The 8,017-nt window shown below is 34.4% G+C and overlaps 1 pseudogene; it reads right to left on the bottom strand.

The window, feature by feature from the left end:
* Positions 1-4,176: 4,176 nt before the first annotated feature.
* LOC122538017 lies at positions 4,177-7,758 on the bottom strand (annotated as a pseudogene).
* Between the last annotated feature and the right edge of the window lie 259 nt (positions 7,759-8,017).

The raw sequence follows: 8,017 nt of genomic DNA, 5'->3' as shown, positions 1-8,017 counted from the left end.
AACAATCTAAGCAGAAAAGAAAGGATAGCTATGACCAGGCTTCGAATAGGACACTCCAAGATCACACACGAATACCTCCTAACCAAAACAGAACCTCCTTTCTGCAACACCTACAAATCACCACCCAGCACTTACTACATGAATGCAGAAGCATAAGAAGTAAATATGGATTAAACCAAAACACCGCTCTAATCTGCCAGAAACAACAAAAAAACGTTATCAACTACCTAAAGGAGACCCAACTACTAGAGCCAGTTGTAAAGAGTCAATTTTGACATGTTGCTAAAGACCTCGTAGTCGATGCGACGCTAAACCCCCATTAAAAAAAAAAAAAAAAGACGATGTAAAAGTTCACGAAGGAAAAGGGACGGCGGAGCATGGAGACACTTGGCGGAGAAACAGAGGAAAAAGAAGCGACGAGAATAGAATTTAGCGAAGAATTCGAAAGCTGCATGGAAAAAATGCTAAAGAAGTGTATGGATGAAATATACGCAAGAGATAGAAAAGTTAAGGAATGAAATAAAGGAAGAAAGAAGGGCATGGAGGGAGGAGAGAGAGGAAAAGAGAGCGGAATGGGAAAAGGAGAAACGCATACTGGTAAAGAGAATAAATATATTAGAATGGAAAGAAGAGAAAAGAGAGAGAGAGAGAGAAAGAAAATGAACATCGTGATTAGGGAAGTGGTGTGGAAAGAGGAGAAAACAGGAAAAGAAGCGAAATAGTTCATTAGTAAAAATATGAAGACAGAAGTAGAAATACGGGAGGCGAGGAAAATAAAAGCCAGTGGGGGGAAGGAAATAGTCATAGTAAAGTTGGAAAACTGGAAGGACAAGAGAGAGGTTATGAGAAGGAAAAAGGAGCTCAAAACTGGAGTGTATATAAAAGATGACCTCATGTGGAAAGAAAGAGAAATGCAAGGAAGCTGAGGGAAATAGCAAAACAGAAGAGAGAGGAGGGGAAGAGAGTGATAGTAAAATACAAGGGGATATGCATAGAGCAGAAGTGGTATGAGTGGAATGAAGTAGAAGAAAGTGTAGCGGCTAGCAGATGTCGGAGAAAAGACGTTTTCTCAGACAGCAAAGTTAAAAATTTACGACTCACGTGGCGCCGATGCTATGAATTGAATGGAAAAGGCTAAAAGTCAGTTTTGAAGTGCGTTAGACTGAATGTCCGCACTTATAGTTTTAGAAATACAGCCTCAATAGCATTCCTGCGAAACGTCGTAAACTCTTGGATTCCTAAGGGCCACCCAGATCAACATCTGGAAAACACTTGGAGAAAGTGAGTGAGGCCCAGAGGAAACCCTGCTACACAGTGGAGAAAGAGGGGCATCAGGAAAAATCTGATTGTAAACACAGAATCATTTGAGGAAATAGCAGATGAAAGAGAAGGAGAGAGGACAGAGTCGGATCACTTCCCACTGGAAGTGGCGGTAGGAGGAAATCGCGTAGAAGAGGAAGACAAGAAAGGAAGAAAGGAGAAGAGTAGGTTGATAAGAACGGCTGATTGGTCGAAGGAAGGGATAGAGAGCTATCACAACCGATGCAGAGAATGGAAGATAGAAGAGAAGGACGTGCAGTATATGGGAAAGTATATGGGAGGCATTAAGGAAGAAAATCAACGAAGCGGTAAGGAAAGAGGTAAAGGAAGTAAAAGTTTGGAGGATGGGAGATAGGGCATGGCACAGTAAGGAGTGGACAGAGAAGAAGAGAGAGTTAAGAAAGGAATTAAGAAAACTAAGAAAAGGCATGATAAGCAGAGAAGAGTTCTGGGGCAAAAGAAAGAAGTACAAAGAGTGGTGCGAAAAAGAAAGGGAGAAGTACGAGAGGAAGAAAAGATAAGGGTGATCAACACGGAAAGTGAAGCGTGGAAATACATAAACAGATATGGAGGAAGGAAACAAAGGGAAATAATAGACAAAAGTATCGAAATGAAAAACTGGAAGTCGCACTTCATGGAACTGGATGGACACAAGGACAAGCAGGAAAGCAGGATAAAACAGGAGCACAATGAAGAGGTGGAAGCGAGAAAATAAAGGAAAGTAATAAAACAGCTGCTCAAATTAAAGAGAGAGAAAGCACCAGAATGCGACGAAATACAAAATGAGGCATAGAGGCTCATGCCTATGGAAGTAGGAGAAGTATTCCTCAAGCTACTCAATAAGATATGCATGGGAAGTGGAATACCACGGGACTGGAGAAGGAGGATAATATGCCCCATATTCAAAAAAGGAGAGAAAGACAAGGCCAAAAACTATAGAGGAATAACACTACTGGTAACGGCATACAAAGTATATGCAAGCATCCTCAATGAAAGAGTGAAGAATGACATAGAGGAGAAATTAGCGGAGGGGCAATTTGGGTTCAGAGCGGGGAGAGGAGCCATTGATGCCATATATGTCCTGAACTATATGGTCAACAAGGAACTAAGTAAGAAAAGAGGGAAGCTGGTTGCCTGTTTCGTAGACCTGAAAGCGGCATTCGACAAAGTCGATAGGAGTGCTTTGATGGAAAGATTAGAGGAAATGGAGGTGAAGGGGAACTTAAGGAGAAGAGTAACAGAAATATAGAGGGAAATAGGTAACATGGTGAAGATCGAGGAGGAGAGAACAGAAGAATTCTGGACAACAAGAAGGGGAGACAAGGATTGCCGCTAAGCCCAACCCTTTTTAATGCATTTTTCGTCGGACTTAGAAGAGGACATGAGCAAGGTGCAGGAAGGAAGGGTTGTGATAGGAAGAGAGAAGCTGCGAACAATAGTGTACGCGGATAATATCGTGCTTGTAGCGACGACAGAAGTGGGGATGAAGGGGATGCTGAGAAGATTTAGGAAGTATGTAGAGAGGAAAGGGCTGACTGTAAATACAGAGAAATCTAAGGTGCTTCGAAAGGGGCAGAGGAAGAGGAAGGAGAAGGAGAGAATGGAGGTAGGGGAAGAGGAATTGAAGGAGGTAAAAGAGATGAAATATCTGGACTACATAGTGAAAAAGAATGGAAAAGCAGAGAAACACATACAAGAAATGATAAGAAAAGCGGTGGTGGTAATGAAAAGAACGTGACACATTGGAGAAAGGTTGTTCAAGGAAGACTTCGAAAGAAGGATAAAAATGTTCGTGGCCTTAGTGGAGAGAGTGTGGCGATGTATGGGGCAGAAATCTGGGGCTGGAATGATGAAGGAAGGTTAGACATTATCAAGAAGAGATATATGAAGTGGATCCTAGGGTTGGACAAGGTTACACCAAATTATATTTTGAGAGAAGAGACACAAGAGAAGGAAATACGAACGAATGCAGTGAGGAGAGCGTTCAAATATGAAGAAGGAGCAAGAAGTTCAGACAAGAAGTTAGTGAGAGAATGCATAAGGGAGATGGAAAGGCAGACGGGGGAGAAAAAGCTAAGATGGGAAGCTAAGGTGGGAAGAAAGAAGAGGATTAAGGGAGAGACTGAGAATCAGCGGGGACTGGATGCGATCCTTCGATTTTAGCCATCAGGATGCGTATACCTTTTTTTCAATCGGAACATATGTATATCTTAAAAATAATAAAATAATAAATTAACAAGTAACTTTTATATAAATATTATATATGACAAGTTAATTTATGGCTGGATTGAGAATTGATTTCTTGCCACGAATCTTCAGTTTTATAAAATTTCGTAATACTACGAAATGGAAATGACAAAAAAAAAAAAGAAAAAAAGAAAAAATACATCCGCCAATAAAATTTTTTGTCAGAATAATTTGAAAGAAGAGTATAGAATATTGTACTGTGACAAATATACATTAGAATATAAAATATGGAATATAAGTATGTAATTAAGTAGTACCAATTTCGTAAAAAAATATATGCATAAAAGTAGCGAAATACTAAAAATACCGTTATCAAAACGTTATATGAAGTATTAGTTCTTATTATTATAAATAATATTATAATTTAGTTGGGCTGTGCTGGCGTGGAAGACCATCGTAAGTGGAGATAAATAATGGTGGCAACTTGGTAGTACTTGTCAAAATAGAATCCAATTTTCGAGCTCCATGTTTTAATAACACTGCATGGCGGATCTTACTTTCATAAATATAATTATTTATAAAAGTTGAAAATATATAAATACGAATAGAAATAAATATCTCATTTTCCAGACGTAAAATTTGTTGACGATAACTTTGTTAATTACACAATTAACATACACAAATGTTTGCATCTTTTTCCTGTAACATCATTTGCAATCTTTGAAGTTCATTTTTTGACGACATTCTCGGTAATTCTGATTTTATAGCGTGGGATTTACTTCTACTAAGTTCCTCTTGCAAATTACGTTTTTCATTTATTCACAGCTTGTTTCAGTTTGTCTACTTTTTCCTGTACATTCATCCAGTATATAACATTATGTAACTAGAAACATTTTATTCAAAATAATATATTTTATAATTAAATAATTATTTTATTCTTATCTCAGATTGTGCTCTTTCTTCAGTACTGTTGCTCATCGCAATTGTTCAGATTCTTTTATTTTTGTAAAGTGTTTAACTAAAACATAAGTAAAGAAACAAACTATCAGAATATATGCAACTTGCATCTCATTGTTACTTTGTTTTTGAGACAATTTCACTTCTAACAAATTATTTTCATTTTGAAGAATTTTTAAATTCGTTAATAAAGTATTTATCTGCATTATCTATTTTGAATTTCTTGAGTTTCTGACCATTGTTTTTATAAATTACACAATTCAGTTTTATAATTATCTAAAATTTAAATAAATATATTTTAGAAAATTATAAATTACTAATATATTACTTTGCTAATTAATCTTTCACGTTCAATTTGAGCTACTTGTTGTGTGAGAAATTGCATACCTTTTCTAATAACTTTAGGGTCAATATCGAGTATCGCGTCTAGTGGAATCAATCTGATCTTGAGCTTCGTAATAAAAATGATACATCATTTATAAATTATTTACAATTATCACATCAGCATGGAGTTCTTGACTCCATCTTGATTAATTTGAAGGGTAACACATCGGCCCATTCGAATACATGGACGTAATATATTCTTTTTATGCCACTTCCAGTTGTGATAATTGAGCATCTAGTGTTTGAACTCGTCCTTCAGAGCCACCAAGACGAGCTCAATTAATGCAGTAAATTAAATCTTTCTATCTTTTTTTGAACTCTTGAATTTGTTGGGATCCATCAGCCAAACAAACTTTCAAGTTATGTTTTTCGTTCTCGAGTTTTCTTTCACGACATCGACTTTTTTTGAAGCCGAACTCTTGTCTAGTTTCTACTTTCAGCCTTATTCACTAACTGTCCAAAAAATGCTAATGAGAACATATATTAATTCGTAAAATACTTGATATATTTTACCTGTTTTTTAGCTTGATGTAATTGCAATTGCAAACGTTCTTTATCTTTTATTTCGTTAGTTAATCGAGCTTGCAATTTTTTTTCATCATTTTGTATTTGTCTGTTATTCTGATGAGATTTCTCTAATTCATCTTAAGTGAAATGAAGCTATTTCTGTAAATGTAACATCTCTTTCTCCATATCCCGAATTTGTGTGTGTGAAGACGTTTGCATCTCTGCACCTGTATTCAATTTTATATCCACCAACGTTTCAGAACGCAAATATAAAAGATATAAAACATGATATAATAAATGATATAATATACTAGAAATTTTCTGGTAATAATTTATTCTTCTAATAATTTATTCTTCTAAATTTTACTTCTCTTTTTTTCGCTTTCAATACGTTTCACATGTTCGCGTGATCTTTTGTTGCTACTGTTATGCTTTTCTTTCTCGTATGTACATACAGTAGACTAATTCCTCCTAATATTCATTAATACTTTCCGCAATGTTTTATTAAGATTTTCAGCTATAAATTTATATTTATTATCATGAGAATATTGAATACATCAGTCTTAGAAGAAAATATAAAAGCTATCACTTTTAAGCTTTCCAATAATTTCATGCAATTAATTTTGCAAACTATCAATTTTATCTTCCGTCGTGTGCAATTAAACTTACAATTCTTCGGATTTTCTTTGTGCTGATTCGTTCTTTCCAAAATTTTTCAATTTTTAGGTCATTATTTTATCTTTTCTTCGTCAGTTTTCAATTTGATCTCATCTAATTTTATTTTAAAACGATAATTTATCGCTCAATTGATTTGTATTATTACGCTCTTGTTCAATACGCGTTGCTGCTTCACTCGTTCTACATTTTTGTTTTCTTCTTCCATTTCACGCCGACACTGTTCCTAACTTTTCCATTAATTGCTGATTATGATGAACTATAATCACAGAAAACACTTTTTAATTTTTACTTTTTGTTTTATATATATTACAGAAATTGTCGAAGTCGTTTTTCTAAATTTATTTTTATCTGTTCCTAGAAATTAATTTAATTAATTTATTTGTATACACACTGTAATTTGTCAACATTTATAAATACTTTTTCTTCATTCAATTTTTTTATGTTTTCTTTACTATGCTTTTCTACGTTAAAAATAATTTGTTGAAATTCGGTTTCTTGTGTCTTATCTCACTTTGTTGTGTAGGAGTTTGTTTTATATCACGAGTCTATTTCTCACTACTCTTCAGTTCTATTTGTAAGCTTTTTTATTGATTGTGTCTTCTTTAATTAATTAATTAATTCTGTCCTCTTACATGCATCTTTTCTAAATTAGTTTGTGCATCAAATAAGACTTCTAATGTTTCCTTTTCACTGTGTAAGTTGCTCTTGTCGTTGTTGCACTTCTTTTTTATCAGTTTTTAATAGGACATATACAATCAAGAATAATTGCAATGAAGAAGAGCAAGTGAATTTGAAAATGATTGAATATTCACCTACTTCTCCTCGTTGCCTTTTACGAGATCTTTCAAATTTCGATTTATTCTTCCACTTATTTCGTTTGCTTGTTCTAATCTTTGCCTGATTCTCATTAATTCTTCATTTAATGTTTCTTTTTTTCATGCAAAAACTGACAATTGATTGCTTGAGTCTCCATGCTACTTCAATCTTTTCCTTCTTGTTCTTCAAAAATTTTACTTTTTCACTCAAAATCGCTCTTTCTAATTCCCGGTCGGGTTCTGTTTGTTCTGCTAGAAATGATTCTTTCCGAAGGAACTTAAATCACCTTGTTGGACAGTGCATTGACTTGCTAACTTTTTCCTTCTATCTAAATTTGATATATAGTTATTAATAGCAAACACTGAAGATATTTCGTAGAATATTACCATTTTTAATTATTTTTGTAACCTTTGTTTCTCTTGTGATTGCTACAAACTGTTTCTAATTTCATTAAAACTTCTTTTGCATCTTATTTTTCTAATAATACAATTCTAGATCCAAATCACTCAAGTAGCGATTGATTTATAAAAATTGATCTATATTAAATATATCTATATTTACAGATACATACAATGTAAACTATGAAATTAGTTTTAAAACAATAAAATAAAAATATTATTTACAAAAAAAATCACCTTTGCTTTTTTTGTGTACCGTCCCAAGTGGAGTCCTTAAAACTGAAGGTTGTCAGGACATTGACATTGCGCGTCTGCTGGACGGAGTAGGTTCGTGTCGATAGGGAAAAGTAGATATTAACTTTGACTGCCACGCGTATTTATCCATCAAGCTACACGCGCCTTATATCTTCTAATGTTGAATCTTGACTCGATGTAATTAAACATACTGGCCCATTGCTTTCTTTCGTAGCTGAAGATAAGCACGTACATATACTGAAATGCTCAGGGGCATTTACTTATTACCAGCTTAAAACCTGTAGTCGAGAATAAAACATCTAAGTAAGAGTAAGAGATTCTAAAATTTATTCTTTGTTTTTCAAAAAAGTATATTTTTGTTGTAGTAACGAGTGGCATATATGTTAAAATTTTTATCCTAATTTTTTGCAATGTCGAAAAGAATGTCATTTTAAGTCAGATAGTAGTGAAGAAGAAAACTGTTAGGAGGCTTACAAAAATTCAGACAGTAGTGATGAAGAAGAACTGAGATCTCC

The sequence above is a fragment of the Frieseomelitta varia genome, unplaced genomic scaffold, assembly GCF_011392965.1.
Source record: "Frieseomelitta varia isolate USP_RPSP 00005682 unplaced genomic scaffold, Fvar_1.2 scaffold_950, whole genome shotgun sequence".
Lineage (NCBI taxonomy): Eukaryota > Metazoa > Arthropoda > Insecta > Hymenoptera > Apidae > Frieseomelitta > Frieseomelitta varia.
The sequence above is the reverse complement of the archived record's forward strand: the minus strand, read 5'-3'. Positions and strand labels throughout refer to the sequence as shown.